The sequence below is a fragment of the Hydra vulgaris genome, chromosome 12 (genome assembly GCF_038396675.1).
Source record: "Hydra vulgaris chromosome 12, alternate assembly HydraT2T_AEP".
NCBI lineage: Eukaryota > Metazoa > Cnidaria > Hydrozoa > Anthoathecata > Hydridae > Hydra > Hydra vulgaris.
In genome coordinates, this window is record NC_088931.1 from 721,688 (window position 1) to 739,739 (window position 18,052).

The following is an 18,052-nucleotide window of genomic DNA, read 5'->3' on the forward strand; positions in this document are numbered from 1 at the left end:
GAAGCCAACGCTCTCTGATTGCATAGAGGGGGCATTTGATCTTGAAACGGATCTCAATTCGGTTACAGCATTGGGCTTTCAGTGGCTAGTGAACATTAAATCAGATAAAAAAAAATTTTAATTGTTATTGCAATAATCTAGACCTTCTTATATTTATGAACTGTAATGTACTCGATGAGTCATGTACCCTTCATCTTTTAGAATTAACTCTTACTTCCAATCTTTCTTGGAAACCATACATCAAATCAATTTCAATATAAACATCTGCTAAGGTTGCATCTTATTATAGTTCTCGCCACTTTCCTACTCAGGATTCTATTTTTTATCTCTATAAATCTCAAATCCATCCTTGTATGGAATACTGTTGCCATATCTGGGGCGGACCTTTCAATAATGCCCTTTCTCTTTTAGACAAGGTGCAAAAACACATTGTAAGCATAATTGGATCTTTTCTTGCAGCTAACGTCTAACTATTATCACATCGTAGTAATTTTGCTTCTCTTTCTCATTTTACAAATACTATAATGGGCACTGCTCTAAAATAATAGCGTCTCTCTTGCCATATACTAAAATTCATTCTCATGTTACTCGTCATTCAATTGAATCTCATCCTTTTAATGTGACTGTTCCTAAGTACCTAAAAATTTTTATTTTTCTAGTCTATTCCTCGAACATCAGTTCTTAGGAATTTGCTTCCGTCATCTTGTTTTCCTGATTCATATAATTAGCAATCTTTTAAGTTGTCGTTAATCGAAATCTTGCTCTTTAAATTTCATCTCGTCTCGTTCAGTAACTTCCAACTCTAATAGTGGTTGCATGCAGCCTTGTTAGAAGTGAAGATGTCAAAAAAAAAAAAGTCAAATGGTTCCTCGGCTAGAGAAAACGCCAGGATTTTATTGAAAGAATTTTCTCAAAAAACGGATTAAAATCAAAATTTTTTTTTTAGAAACATAGGTAGAAAATGCAAGGAGTGTTGCTACAATGACTGAGGGTTTGGTTTGGGTAGGCAGTCAATCAATTAAAAAAAATTGTATAATTATACTGTTTTGCTTAAGTACAGTGGAATTAGGTAAAAAATAACTAAACCCGCAAAAAAATACAACAAAGCTTAAATTTGGTAAATGCATCCAGAAATATGTCTAGGTCTACCAAAATATATCCATCATTTGGGGTACGGAAATTTAATATTTGGGCATAATGCGGGGCACATAGGGTGATATTTCAAGTTCAATATAAATACACTTCCAATAGAGCGTTAAAAAGATAATTTAATGGTGATTACAATTTTATTCAAGTCGCATTTTTAAAATAATTATTTTCAAGTTATACTTAAAATTTCATTTAACAAACCGTCGCTCTCGAATTGCTTGCATTGTAAGCTAGTATTATAAGTCTATGTATTATAGTTTAACGCTGTATGCAATACAGAAGTATGCAGAACAATATATATTTAGAAAAACAAAGAAAATGCTAGAGAAACTTTAAATTAAATTGAATCATCGAATACCTTGCTACCTAAATTTTCATTGTTAACTTCAACCGAGTTGTTCCCCAAAAAGTAAAATCATCACAAATGTTATAAAAAAATCATATTTACCAAAAGAATTTAATACTACATGCAGCATTATATTTAAAAACATATTTGTTTGTACGTTTTCATTATTGCAACTATCTCCATGAGAATCACCACAACCATCAACGCATTTAATTCCATATTTTCTATATTTAGAGAGTTTAGTTGCACATTAATTCTTTGAAAAACTTTTAAACTTACAACGTTTAACTAATAATAGATTTTGCGGCGCAACTTTTTTACTTGTTGTGACTGGATTAAGAATCCCATTTTTATTCGTCCAGCCCCATTTTTCTGGTTTTAAGTTAAAGTTATTGTTAAGTAGCTTCCATGTAATTATTTGCAAATGCACGCGAAGTCCATACATGTCTGCTTTTACCGTTAATAGCATCTTTTTCGGCTCTAAAAGTTAAAACATATCATATCGAGGTATTTTGTGTATCTATATAGAAGTATATTCAAAAATTACGTTTAATAAACTTTTATAGAAAGTTTCAATAAATGTTAGCTCAATTTCATAGTGTTTATAAAATTTTTTAAATTTAATTGAGTCCATGGCAAATATAATTATAAATTAACCTAAGCTTTGTTAATGTTTCATTGTTGCTTCCACAATTTAAATTTTTAAATATTTCTACTTAATTTTCACCAACCTTAGATTGATTTTCCCGACAATCACTTATATACTCCGCAATAACCTGAAGTTTCTTGGATTTTTTTACTAAATTAAAAAAGCTTACTTTTTTTTTTCGAAATATTGCGGATGATGTGTCACATCCAGACCGAGCATGAATTAAAAGTAAATAGTTTTTCATGTTTCAAATATTAGATTAGCAATCATTGATACTCTAATATTTTTTTACCGTGTTCTTGAAAAAATATTATATGAAATAATTCTATTTTCAAATGAATGAACAGTATGACAGCAAATCTCTGTGTCATCAGCAACTGTGACTATTTTTTAATGTTTTGATAGCTCTAACAATAATGCTACAATTTTAGTGTCAACATCGCATTGGCAAATATGTACTTCTTGATTATCTTACTGTAAATCAGTGGCCAAAAATGATACCAGTACTGTTTTTTATTGTGCGTGTTTGAAAAAAAGTTTTCTTGTGAATATGGAACAACAATGTTTTCTTTTTTGTTTACGTCGATAGATGACTTTTGCATACATCTTCTTGTATGCTCATTTGACTTAGTTGTTATCTGTTTGTAGCCATCAATAATTATGATAACAGCTCCTTAGTATTTCCTGATATATTTTAAATATTTTTTTGCTATATCATCTAATTGTATCCCTTTTATCCAATGTACACGATGTAACAGTGCACCACCATCAACAACAAATTTAAAATTTGTCAAATTTAGATTTGATAATCTTTTATTTTCTTTTAGCAATATTTTCCTTACAAACAATTTATCAGCTTTTTGCATGAGATCTTTCATAATTAAGACCTGTGGAAATGTTGTCAACTCATACATAAAGAATTGCTCAACATTCTCCTCTCTCGGCTATTGCTGCTAATCTTAGAAATAAAATAATGGAGTTCAAACAAACAGATTTCTTAACGCTTATTTTAACGGTGTTTGTTAACAAATTTAGCGCTTTTATTTGATCACGTGGTCCTACTTTTGCATTTTGCAACAAAAATATGCAATATATTGCTCAACTGCAACTACTTTTTGATTTGAAGATATGATATGACCTAAAAGTAAAAGAAGGCTGTCCGGCACCCATTCTTTTTCATACTCAACGTTTCCCAACTTATTTAGTGAAGGGTACTCATTTTTTGAGCATGATAGATCGCTTATGTTTTATAATCTATGCTGCGGCGGAAATAATATCAAGGGGGTTATTAAATGACTTTTTAATTTGTTGGGAAAAAATGAAGCCATATTTTTCAGCAAATAATGTTTGATTCACCAAGAAGTTCTCTAAAATAGAAATGTTTCTTGTAACATTCTTTTAACTTTTTTTTAAAGACATGATTGTGAAGCAGGAATTGCACCCAATTAACTCTGACATTTTATGATAAAGCTTCTTCTTCCAGCCACTTACATATTTGTCCAATATTTTCAGTCATCAAGGTATCAGTTGGTCTACCACTTTTATGTTCACTTAATTCGTTTAACCTTAAAGTAGTCATACATGCTATGTGGTACACTGCTTCTTCTGCTACTAGATAGTTGCAACCTTCTAATCTTCCTTAAACTTCTTCTTCCCATTTATCATTCCGTTAGATTCATTGACTTGAGCAACAGTACTGACTTTAGCAACAGTAGAGTATTTCTTTTTAGCTTTCTAGTCACATAAAAAATAGTTACATTTTAATTAAAAAATGCATCATTTGATGATCGTAACCTTTTGGGAGGTGGGAAAGATGACTTTGCGTGGAGTCAAAAAAATTTTGTCTACAATTATGATGAACTTTTTTATTTAAAAGTACTTTGAGGTATCTGAAAAAAGTTTATTCAAAATAACAAATTCAAAAACTGATTTTGCTTTTTATCTTTAAATTACTATCCTATTAGCTATCTTAATAAATTTTATTACCACATTTATTTCCATCATATATACAGTTCTATATATAGAATTGTAAGTATGCTGTGGTTTTATTTATTAGTTGAAAATGCTATTATAACAGCTGCTTCGAAAAAAAAAATTTTAATAAACAAAAATTAATAGTATTTAAATTTATTAAGTTACTCAATATTGGTGCATGTCATACCTGTGCAAATCATTTTAGTCTTTATCTTTACTTATTTTTACTAACCTTTTACCGCACAGTTACCAGGGCATTTTCGAGAATATCTTCTTGACTTATAATACATGACTCCATACAGACATTCTCCATTCTTGCAGTATATTTAAGTAAGAATTGTTAATTAAAGTGACAGTAAACAAACAATTTTGTATTTAATTTTTCAATACTAAAAAAAATGTAACTCTTACATCTCAAAAATTACTTTTCTTTAAACACACTGACATACTTCATTCATTCTTTAAACACACTGACATACTTCATTCATTCTTTAAACACACTGACATACTTCATTGCAATGCAATCAAGTTTTATCGAATTGAGAGATTTCGCAATAAAAATATATAAACATTTTACCAAGATAATTCGAAAGAAATTATTTTTTAAGTATGTTGTTTAAATAATTGTTATTGAGAATTCAATTATCTTTTAAATGATGCATTAAAAAGTAAAAGCTGTGCCTTGTTTTATGCTCAAATATAAAGTTTCATGTGACACAAATTACAGGGATTTTTTTTTGGTAATTCTTGGCATGATTTTAGATTTCTGTATTTATAGTTTTCTTGTACTTTTTACGGATTATTTTATATATTTTTACTGCACTACTTTAAACTGAGCTTTCAAAGTTAAAAAAAGGTTTATATATAAAATATAAAGAAAAAAGAAAATAATAATGTTCTAAAAATTAAAAAAATAAAGATTAAAATATGAGATAAAACAAAAGCTTATTTTCGATATGCGTAGCAAACTACTTGAGTAATATGAGACGCCTAAAATTAGTCATAGATCTTCCAAGAGAATTAAGTGCAAAAAAACAAAAGTTTCTTAGGAAGAGGAATAAAAGCAACAGGGCTTTTTGATTTAAGCAAAGAAACATCAGATAAAATTGAGAAGCAATCAAAAAATTACGTAAAATATAAATGTTCTTTATGCAATATTTTTACAAGGTTCAAGATCATTTATATATTATACTGATTTAAGATCAATTTTATACTATACTGATTAAAATCATTTTAAATTATCTTAAAATTAACTCTGTTAAATACCGTGAAGTTTTAAAAAAAAAAGAATTGCATAAAGAAAATATAGTTGTAAAAGTTCCTTTATCATTCAAAAATCTGCATTCTATAGAAAGTAAGCAACATGTTGGCAACATGCTTACTTTCTATAGAATATAGATTTATTGGAAGCAATATTTATATCTGCAACATGATGTTGCAGCTACAAATATTGCTTCCAATGATGAAGAACGAATCTCTAAAGATGTTTAAACAGGAAAATATTCTTTTTCTTCAACGCCTAACTTTACTGACTTTTTAGAAATGTTTTGTTTATATTTAAAGAGTTCATCTGACGGTATGAAAGAATCCACAACTGCAATAAATAAGATGGATCAAGTTAGAAAAATTATGGTTGTCATGTATATATATATACATGATAACCATCCTGATATAAAGTCTGATCTTGCATCTGTAATTAAGCATAAACAGCAGACAAAACGAGAGAGAGATGGTATTATTTGAATATCTAAGTATTAATTATCCATCTCCAAAGAAATTACATCAAGTAGGTAGGTCAATGAAGTCGTTAATAATGTTGAAGATAATTTTAATACAAAGTGTGATACGAACATTTAGAAAATATTCAGGAAATGATTCTAATTCCACTGCTAGTGAGAGTGATTATGAAACTGAAATTCTCAAAGGTATACCTTTAGCAAAAAGCAAATCATGGAATGAAAATGAAATAAAGGAGCTTTTATTATTATTTAGTAATTATGATTTATTATGCATTATAATTAAAGTGATAAATGTATGATTCAGTGATATTCTTAAACATCGGTTCACAAAACAAATTTATGACTAATTACGTCATATAGCAAAAAAATAAATGCATAGAAACACAGAATCAGTTGTTCTATTAAACGAATAAGTTCTTTTTTGAATGATGAAACTGGTTTAATACATTTTTTATTTGATGAAATGGTTGGAAAATCAGTTAATTCAGAAGAAAAAGTAATGCAAACTTTAAAGAATAACCACGGAACAAAAAATTGTGGACACCTATGCTCAATTGGTAACAAAAGTTAGATATGAAAGAAGCAGACTAACCATGCTTACAAAAAAACTTTTTAAACAACATCATATATTTATTCAAACCGTAAAATAATTTAGTGTTTTGGTTTTGGATTTTTTGATTTTATTTAAAGGTTTGACTTAATTTAAAGGTTTGACTTAATTTAATAGATTTTTGATTTTATTAATAACGTTGTATTTAATTTTAAAAGCTTTTTTAGTTTCTTGAATAACTTAAGTTTTTAAGATTTTGAGGTCGTTTTAAGCGAGTTATGCAAGTTAGGAGAATTTCGAGATTTCAAAATAAATTCAAAGAATATCTTTTTAGTATAATTTTTTATGTTGAGATTTTGATTGATGTTGAGTTTTAATTGATTTTTGTTACACTTGAACAAGTTATACTTTACACTGAACAAGTTTTACTTTTTACTGACTTTTTTTTTTAGTTGTTTTGTCTTTTGATCGTACACTTTTTTAATATTTTAAAAATTCCCCTTAATTTTTAAGTTTCTGAAAGTTTTCAGTTACTTCAAAAACTTTAACTTTTATTTAATAAAACGTTGAAATTGTTTTTGATTATATTTTTAAATTTTATACTAAAAAAATTATTAGTGGATGCTTGTTGGATTGGAAATTTTCGACATGATTTTCGAATTTAAGGAAATATAATTTATGGTTAAGTCAAAGTAATAAAATGAAATGGCTGCGCATTGGACTGTAACATCGAGTTCGGCTTGATACGTCATCGACGTCTTTTCTGATGAACCAGCTAACTAACGAATAAAATATTCATTTGTTTGTCGGTTCATCAGAAAATATCAAATATTAAATATTATTATAATGAACATCAGTTTATTATAATAATTACCAATTTTTATATTCCTTAACATTTATATTTTATTTTTATTTAATATTTATATTCTTATTAAAATTCGTTCTTTTTATTGTTAATATTATTAAGTATTTAATAATGTGTTCTTTTTTTATGTATTAAAATAGTTTCAAAAGTCATATGCGTGAAGTTATCATAGACATCTTATCATTTCTTTATTGGGTTAAAAGAAAGTGAGAACAACAAAGAATGAATAAAAATAAGATTGACATGCTGCTTAGTCAAAGAACAATTTTGTTTCTTGAATAAATGTTGCTCCACAAAGTTTGTATGAAGAACAAAAATTTTTTCTGAGAACCTTTAAGAAGCTACATCAGTAGCTTTTTAAGACGTCAAGTCGAAGATTGTCAGAAAATGGCATTAAATGAACATGCTAAAGTTTTAAGTTCGTACCAAGTTATCTAGTAAATCAAAAAAATTTTTCCTAAACATTAATTGGAAAATTTAGAATAAAATCAAAAAAACCCTCATAAAATATTCGTAATATGCCTTTTTGTTACTGAACTTTTATCACGTATCAAGTCTTAAATCTTTTATCTTAAAACTCTTAAGTCTTTAAATCTTTTAAGTATTAAATAAAATTTACATTTTTCACCCGTTTAATATATATAAAATAAAGATTAAATCAGAAACAAAATAATTTGCAACTTAAAAAAAGGAGATATTTAAGAATATATATGGTGTTCTATAATAATTAAATTCCGAAATTCCACGATTCCAAAGATAAAATTCAAAATTTTCTTATTTTTTGTAAATGCAATACATTTTAGTGAAGCAGCACCGAGCAGTGAACGCCTTAGAGATAATAATAAAATAATAAGAGTGAACCAAATTGAGATAAAAGTACCAAATGGCAGGTGTTCAGTGGAAAAAAAAGAGCCTCTAAGAACAGAAATACTAAAAATTATCTAAAAGTGTGCATTCAAAACAGTAGCATGAGATTTTAGAATAAAAATAAACAATGAAAAGTATAGGTTTTCTCAAACCTCACTCTGTTTTTTCGGACACCTATAGAAAACAGAATGTTGAAACCTGATCCCAAAAAGTTCCAGAACTTACAACAATATCCTATTCTAATTAATATTAAACAATTAAACATCTTGAAAGGCTTCTTCGAATACTATGGTAAATGGATCCCGAACTGCACCAATCTAACTGCCATTTAAACTAATTCTCGTGACTCAATAAGCAAAAATATCTCACTTTCAGATGAACCTATCTTTTCCACTAAATAACTAAAAGACAAACTAACCACTGCATCTTTAGTGACACCTTATACAAATATTCCACTTAAAGTTAAAACTGACGCTTCTCAAACTGCTATTAGTGGAGCGCTAAGTCTTTTAAACTAGGAAGACCTATTGCATTCCTCTCCAGAGTTCTATTGAGACCTGAAAGTCGCCAATCTGTCATAAAACGAGAAGCAACGGCTATTAGGGAATGTTGTTTTCGATGGAGACATTTACTGTTTTCTCCTCCAAAATTCGATGTTTTAACAGATAAAAAAGTTATTCCTTTTTTTTTTAATTCAGAACAAATTTCCTTAATAAAAAGTGAAAAATTGCAAGATCGCGCATAGAACTATCGGTTCAATATTTCATATAGATCTGGACCAGAAAATATTGCAGCAGATGCACTCTCTAGATGCCTTGCCATAAATACCAAATTTCTTAAACTACGACAATTACATATCAAACTATGCCACCCAGGTATAACACGATTGAACCACTACTAGAAGACACGGAATTTACCCTATACTGTTGGTGAAACTAGAGACATAATTTTTGACTGTCAAGTATGCTGTGAGCTCAAACAAAAGTTTTTTCAAACCCCGCCTGGTCAACTCATTTCTTTTACGAGACCATTGGAAAGACTCGCTATGGATTTTGTTGGCCCTCTTCCCTTAAAAACAGCAAACGAATACCTTTTAGTTATAATTGATGTGTATTCCATATACCCATTTGCATTGCCTTGTTTCTAAAAGATGTTTTATTACTCTGATAGAGTAATAAAACATCTTTTAGAAATATTTTTTCACTTTGGAACCCGTGCCTGCATTCACTCCAATCGTAGTACTCAATTTAAAGGAAAAAAATTAAAAAACTTTCTTATAGGCAACGGTGTCTGCAAGACGCGAACAACACCATATTGACCACAAGGAAACGGGCAATGTGAAAGACTAAACTCCATAATAAAAACAATAAACTTAGCTTTACAAAGTTTTGAATTAAAAATAAGTGACTGGGAACTGATACTCGCCGCAGCTCTATCCTCTATTTAATCACTAGTACTCACTTCAATAAATTCTCGTCCACAAAACCAATAAATGCTTAACTGTTAATGCTTAACGCTTAACTGTTACTGGTGTTGATCTACCTGACTTTAATGTGCGTCAATAATTTTTCAATAATTAGCTTTGCTAATTATTGACTAAAGTCACACGTTGCATATTTTTATTATTATAACGTTTTGTATAACGAATATAACAATAATATTAACAAGAGTCGCAAGTTCTATTTTTAAATGCTATATATAGCAAACAATTTTTTTGTAAAAACGTTGAAGTTGTTAATAATTAATAAAAACATTAAAAACAAAATGGCTTTTAAATGCATTCAACAACACCAATAAAAATTACCATCAATTGAAAGAAGACCCACTGGTAGAACTAGTCACTTTGCTTGGAATTATATTACTCCACTATGCACTTATAACATATATGAATGGCAGAATTGACACTGTATCAACACAACAAGTAAAGGGAACGCCGGTTCTGGCACATTTTTTTCTACCATAACTCCATCCATAATTTTTTAACTAATCTCACATCATATAATCACATCACATCTATAATTTCATATCTTTTTTAACCATAACTCCATCCATAGTTTCTTAACTCATTTCAACCATAACTCCATCCATAATTTCTAAACTTATTTCGACCATGAATCCAACCATAATCTCACATCATACTTCTACAATAACTCCATCCATAATCTCACATCATATTTCTACAATAACTCCATCCATAATCTCACATCATATTTCTACAATAACTCCATCCATAATCTCACATCATATTTCTACAATAACTCTATCCATAATCTCACATCATATTTCTACAATAACTTCATCCAAAATCTCACATCATATTTCAGCCATAACTCCAACCATAATCTCACATCACGTTTTAACTGTGATCCCAACCATAATCTCACATCATGTTTCAACTATGATCCCAACCATAATCTCACATCATATTTTTACCATAACTCCAACCATAATCTCACATCATATTTCAACCATAACTCTATCCATAATTTTTTAACATATTTAACTATGATCCCAACCATAATCTCACATCATATTTCAACCATAATTTCTTAACTTATTTATAATGCGGTAGTGGTGTAGTGGTAAGAGCGCTCGCTTTGTAAGCGAGAGGTTCTGAGTTCGACTCCCACCACATCCCTGAAAGTACCGCGCTCAACTTAGTTTCTCCGCGCAGCGGCCTTGCTCGGCATAGTTTGTGTTTCGGGGTTAAAAAGTTGAGAGAGGGTTGCACCACGAATAACAACTTAAAAAAAAAAAAAAAAAACACAAAAAAATGAGTAGCCTCCTCGACTGAAGTGGCCCCACTAGGGCCTTGGGGAGGTGAATATTCTAAAAAAAAAAATTTATAACATTATCTTAACCAAAATTTCTGAGCTAATAATATAAAGAAAAAAAAAACAAAGAAAAATAATATAAAGAAAACAATAATTTTAAAATTATAAAAAATCAATTTTATAATTTTTTGTTTAACATTATAATTAGATCATAAAAATTTAAGCGTAAATGAAATATAGCTATGCATAATAGTAAAATTGTCCTATAAATGCATAAAAACTTCCAGATTGTCCAATTTGTTCATCTCCAGAGTTTAATATAACCACTAATCTTCTTCCATTAGTAACGCTAGACATAGAATTGGTATAATTTACGTAAAATGAGATAGTAGTTGTAGAATCAATTGTTGCTTTTGATTGATACAATAGTCCAGATGATGTATTATTAAATAAGACTACATTAGCACCGTTACATGAAGAAAGATAAAAATTTTCTAAACTAGATGAACAGTAAAAACATGAACAATTAACATCATACCCAGGAAATATTGTATAATTACATTGTTAAATTGCGTCCAAGGCTGTATAGCAGAGTTAGTATTTACAGGAGAATTGAGTGGGTCATACATGCGTAATAATTCCCACCAATTTCCAGAAGCAACAACAATATGAAATCTAGCATATTTTAAATAAACATAATTATTATTACTTACAATATCCAATAATATATATTCTCTACCATAAACTGTATTCAAATATCTAAATGTTGATGAGTATAATTTAAGAGATGAAATTTATTACGGTATTGATGGACTTAATGTAATAAAAGGTTTTAGCCAATATGTTAGCGTATTACCAGTTTTATTGAGCAATTAAATTGCTAGATTGGCTTTAAATGGTAAATCAAGTTTAAAATATCCTCCTAATCCTTACTTGAATCTCATATATTTAATATTTCACATTCTTTTTTTTTGTGTATTTTTAGGTAATTCGTCTCTTACAAATTACAACCTTTAAAATATATAAATTTTAGTAATCTTCATGTGTTATATATACTTTAACAACTATTTTTCTTTACTCGATTAATTTTTTTTTTACCTTTTCCGTGTACTTTGGAAGAATACAACTTTGATCTGAGTCCTACAAATTCTTCAATTTGCGCTCATTCTGATTCATTTTTAAACATATCTATTACTTTCTTATTAGCACAAACTTTAAAACCTATATTAGTAATTGCTGGGTGCTCATTTTCATCCATCCATTTAAAACCATGTGTTGGTAGTGGTTTACTCATTACCCACCCGCATAAATTATTTGCATCTAGATATTGGATGAATGTTGATTGTTTGCTTTGATCATACTTATCACCCATGTACTTATTATTAGAAGTTCCCAATATATTAGATATCATACTAATTCCACCTTTTATTCCTTTCTTTATCATCAATATCATATCATAATCACTCAACAATTCTAATTTTATTTTTGCTTTCTTTAAACCAGCGTCCCAATCTAATCCTGATATAATACTAAGCGGAATCTAATTTATAACAATTAATACAAACGTCTCTAAAATTTTTGAGTAAATCAGTTAGTAACAGCACATTTAAAATGTTGTACAAATCATGGTGATCTCTAAATGTTTTACAATTAAACTCGTTCCATACAATTTGTGCATGTGAGTAATCATCATTACTTATATCTTCATTGTTTAATTTTGAAAAGAATGATTCTTTTGGTGGTAACTGTGTCTTAGAAAATTTATTAATAGAATCAACCAAGTCATATGAATACATACCTTTTCTTAATAACAAATCTAATTTTTTACCAGAATATAATTTTCCGATATTTTTACATTGGTCTTTTGGTAAATTCTTTGATAAACTATCTAAATTAGAAGGCATAAATCTAAAACTGTCTATGAAACGAAGCTCACGTTTATCTTCAACAATCTTACCATCTTTAATAAACTCACCAACTTTAATTTTTCTAGAAAAGCTAACATACTTTTCTTCATTGTTTGGTATACAACTCAACTCTCCTCTAGATAATTTGTTTATAAACAAGTAACAATCTTAACCAGATAAATTGTGAAATATAACTGGAAAGAATTCTGGAATTTTATAATTTAAATTACAAACATTATGAGCAACACCTCCATATTTTCCAGTAATATGGTAGTAGTCACGTACTTTATCATTTTCAGATCTTTTCCAAAAATGTGACACTCTGTTGCTGCATTAAAATCATCTTTGTTTTCAAGAGTATATATCATCTTCTTTTTAAATTGAATCATGTTGCAAGTTTTCTTAATATCTTCTTCTTAGCTGTCAACGAATTTTTGTGCAACATCATCTGTTTCATTACTTGCAGTAAATGTGACTGGATTGCTCTGGTAAAAATCATCAATACATTTAATATAATAACAGAATGAACTCGGAATATGTCTCTGATACTGTTTAGTACAGGAATCATTCGGATTTGGTGTACAAGTGTTGACTAGTTTGATAAAACTTTCAAAGTCGGCATATACTTCAAATGCAACTCTCATTGATCTATTATGATTAATAAATTGCATTGTTGAATTTGGTTTTGGAAGTTCAATACGTACTGAATTATGTGTGTCACAATTCAATTTGTGTTTAGATAAATATTCTTCCGTATTAAACCCAAGTAAGAAATTTCTTCAATAACTCACTTCATGTTGATGACTGGATGTTTGTGAAGGAAGTAATCTGCTTAAACTTTTTATTAAACAATAATGATTAGTTTTACCACTTGAGATTAATAGTAAGTCTATTAAATGTTTACGAATATTATTTTTCGACACACTTAAAATATGAACTGTTGAATCTTCATATCCAAATACGTTGACACTGATATCTGTATTATTTTTCTCAAGTTGTGTAATTTGGTTTAATGATACTGGAAATTCTATTTTTTCTCAATTTATTTTTCAGCCTTATTTTTAAGCTCCTTATCTACTTTTTCAGAATTTTTATCTATAGGATTTAATGCTCTTGTGACACACCACTTAAAACCACTTAAAACACTCATTCTCTTCATTTTTTTATATTAGTTATTGCCAACTTTTTATCTAGAATGTATGATTGGAATGTATGATTTAGCTTTAAGAGGATTATACTCTATAATATTTACATCCATCTTTTTAATGAAACAAATCTCCAATTTGACCCCAATTTGATTTGTTGGAATGATGATAAGCTTTACAAAATTCTCAACTTTGCTGTTTCATATAATTCTTTCAAATCTGTTGATTCTAATACAACCTTACTCTTCGTTGAAAATGAAGCAGTTGTGGTAATAGTTTCTCCTGTTTTAATATTAGTACGCTCCATTTCACAATTGAGAACTATATAAACCTTTGATTTTCTATTTTCATTTAGTACTTTAATTGCGTTGTTTTTTACAAAATTCATAAATGATAAAGCATCATAACCTTTTTCACCTGCAGCTGTAAATTGTTTTGTAATATTCTTAATAGATGATTGTGTTAATTTAAATTCTATTTGGTTTTTAATTCCAAATTTATTCTACAACTTTACAACTTTAGATTTTAATTCTTCAATCTCTTCATTAGCTGTTTTTTATATTGTATCAGTAACAGGCGTAATCCAATCTGCAATAGAATTATACTTACTACTTGATTCTTTTTGAGATATTGCTGTATTAGTTGCAATAAAAGGTGTAGGAGTTAAAATTGTTGAAGATGCTATATCCGGAATCGGTTTGACTAGTATATTTTTTACTGCTCTTTGTTAAACTAATGCAGTTTCTTCTAACGCTTTTATGAGATCACTTTTTCTCATTCTATAATAATATTTAATTTTTCGCTCTTTTGCGATTTGTTGTAATTCTTTGACATTTTTGTTTTCCACTTTTATATAACAAGATTATTTTTTATACTTTTTTTTTTTTTTTATATCATTTTAATATTTTTATTTTCTATTCATAAAGTTTTTTTTATAATACATATATAAAATTTTTTTTATATATGTAAAGATTTTATATGATTTCCGCGATTGTTTCTTGATTTTTTTTTCAGATTTTATTATCTCAATTTTAACGCCATTATCAACTTTTCCATCGCGTAATTCAAAATATCTCCATCCATGCTTAGTTAAGCGCATAGCACTATATAATGATGAGTATATTGTAATTTCTCCTGTTTCAATGTTAGGTAATTTAATAGACACTGGATTATTTCTAATTGCCTCTAATCTTTCAAATTTTGGATCTATAATTTTTTCTGGTGTTTAACAATTTTTTCTAGATCTCCCAACTGGTCTTTTCTCATTTACTTCTTTCACTTCAATCATAATAGATTCTTTAACTAATAACCCATTATCCATAGCAATCATTACTAATGTGGCGAGATTGTCAGATGTTTTTGAAATGTTATTTTCTTCAAATCAGTTTTTTAAATTTTTCTTTGTATATTTCATATTCATTTTATTATGTAAAGAAAAAAATTTAACTTATTTTCAAAAAATTTTTAATAAACAATATTCATTTTATTTCCGTCTGATTGAAATTGTAACAAACTATCAGATATTACAACACCAAATGCTTCAGTATGTGCTGGAACAGCTGCATTAAATGTTGCTTTAATTTGAACATCTACTAATGATGATTTTAACCTTTCTAATTGTTTACTAACATCAAAAACCATATGTGGGTATAAATCTTTAAAGTCAGAAGGAGTTATATTGCTTTGTGTAATCGATTCATTCATTCCATGAAATTTTTCACTAAACACAGATGCATCTCTATAACTTTTGAAAATTGCTGATTTGGGAATGATAAATTATAATCAACAGCAGGATATCTTTCCTGATTAAGCATAATGTACATGTTTTTCAAGACACTATGATCAAATATTGAAGAATTAAGTTCTTGGTTTCCATCTTTATTTGTTTGAAATCCAACAATAATGTATCTTTGGTTTTCAGAAGATGTCTTTACGCTCAGTCTCCAGAAAATATAGTAGATTGTGGAACAGATATCGCATCACACTGCCGCGCATGAAAAGATACTGGAAGAGTCACTTTTGAATCAATATATTTATAAAGATTAATCCTTTCTACATTTGATGGGATCATATGCGGTATAAACAATGATATTTTCTCAAGATTAACTTTTCTTGCAGCTGCAGCAGCAAGTCTAAAAATTGCATCATCTTCACTTTTTCTTACAAGAGTTAGTTTATGTTTAAATCCATAAATAACTTTGTTGTAATCATCACAGTATCCAAAAATGTGTCTTTAAGGTATGGTGAATGAAAATGTACCTTTTGTAGTTGATTTTTGAATTATGTAAGCTTGTCTTATTGCAAACCCTGAGTTATTAGCAAGTACTGCTGTTGCTATAGAAACAAGCAGTTACAAGTAAAATAAAACTACCATGGTCAAAATTTCCAGGTGAAATGCATTTACCTGGTATGAACTTTGAAGGTCCTGGTACTAATGTAGATGAACAATTAACTTCTTACACGTTTTTACAGGCATTTTTGAAATTGAATTTCCCATCCCATGTCCCATTCTTTCTGTATATTGTGAATAAAGACTGGTTATCTGCTCAGTCATTTCTTTCAACTCTTGATGTGTTAACAGCCGTCCTAGAAGCTTTGCACTGTTTCCTCCTGAAACAGCAGCAACTAGAGGTGATCATTAAAGTTTGATGGAACTATCTTCTTCACAAGATAATACTTCAACTTCATTCGACTCCATTAAATTATTATATTTTATTTTGCTGTTTATATAAATTACAATTCCCTTTCACAAAAAATGTAAGTTTTTGTTTGACACTCAAATGAATTTAAAGATTTTGCAATATGCAAATTGCCTTTCAGAAAAGAGTTCCATAGCTTGGGACCTCTAAAAGTTATACTATATTCTGTGGATTTGTTTACTTTTTAGGTAATTTATATGCGTTACTTTGATTTATTCTTACGTTTAGGCCTTTTCAATTTCAGTTGCTGAGTAGGATATAACATGTCTTTTAAAAAGAGCACTTTTAACATTGAGGAGATCAAGGAAATTTGGACAAAGAACTTAATCCAGTTTCAAGCCCAATCAAAGTGAGGCAAAGTAGCAAATTACGAAACACCAATGACTGAAAGGAGTCGCATGCCCCAGAAAAACCAAGGCACTGGACAATTTAAATTTCTTAAATCCACCACCAAAGAACGGAGAGAGAGAGTCAGTGTAATTGTTGTTGAGATTTTTTATTTTTTTTTTACCTCCTTACCTTAAAAAAAGAATAAAAAAAGAAGGCCACTACAGACCAGGAGGCTATTTTTGTGTTTACAACCCTCTCTCAACTCTATAACTCCAAAGCACGAACCTCAATGAACAAGGCCACTGCGCGGAGAAACAAGTTGAGCGCGGTACTACGAGGGACGTCGTGGGGATCGAACTCGCAACTTCTCGCTTGTGAGGCGAGCGCGCTACCACTATACCACTACCGTATTTTAAGAGCTTAAAGTCCTATGAAGCGAAACATTGAACTTTCTACCTGTATCCGATCAAGTCATTTGCGTAAAAAAAAAGCAAAACTTTTGAAAGACTATGAGCGCTGCAAAAAGAAACAAAACTTTAATACATTGAATGAACTGTTTGACATTACCAAGGTTAAAGACAAATGGTTGTGCAAAGAAGATGAGAACCTGTATAAAAGCAAATTGATAGCAAAAGCCACATTGGTGGTTTCCACTAACAAACCTTCTTGTGCCAAGACTACCCTCGACTTTTTTGTGTTGTCATAGACGATGAGCTCAATGGATTAACAAAGTCAACAAGTATTGTGAAGGATTTGGTGAGTAATTATGATGAATTAAAAGCAACCTTCAGCAACGGTACAAATGAGATTAAGGAAACAGGCGGCAAATGAGACAACATAAAGTTTCTTTACCAGCTAACTCGTGTCTTCCGTCACCACACTTGGATGAATTAGATGCCTTTCGTAAAGTTTCAACAGATCCCAAACATCAGAAATGCACGCTGGGACTCTCGAGCCATTCTAGTCCGTCTTGCTTTTATTCTGACGCCCAAAACAAGTCAAAAGCTGCGTAAAATCTGTTAATTTGTTTCCTCCTCATGGGCCAACCATTGGTTTAG